Consider the following 445-nt stretch of genomic DNA (forward strand, 5'->3'; position numbering starts at 1 on the left):
GCTGGGCGGCGGGGAGGGCGAGGAGCAGGTGGAGGTGCCTAGGGTGAGGGTGCGGGAGCAGCACTCGACGGCATCAGACTGCACCTCGCCGCCCACGGGCACACAGCTGCAGCACGCGGCGGCAGGCGGGTGGTAGTGGTTGGAGGTGGGCATGCGCCGCCGCCTGCACTGCTGCCTGCCTGCCATGCCTGCCGGCACGGTGCAGGCCGGCGGGCTTGGCCATTCCCGAGGAGGAGAGCTGCACCCACTCCCAAATCCACCTGCGCTTTCTTTCTGCGCACGTTGCTGTGCAGCACGCATGCGCGGCGCCTGCGTGACGCACCCGCAGTAGCTGCCAAAGGCATATGTGGCGCAGCACTCCACCTCAGGCCTGAACGTCCACGTCCCGCCGTCGGCCACGCACCTGCACAGAAGGCGCAGGGGCGCAGGCAGGGCGGCGGTGAGG

The sequence above is a fragment of the Chlorella variabilis genome (genome assembly GCF_000147415.1).
Source record: "Chlorella variabilis unplaced genomic scaffold CHLNCscaffold_22, whole genome shotgun sequence".
In the NCBI taxonomy this organism is placed as follows: Eukaryota; Viridiplantae; Chlorophyta; class Trebouxiophyceae; order Chlorellales; family Chlorellaceae; genus Chlorella; species Chlorella variabilis.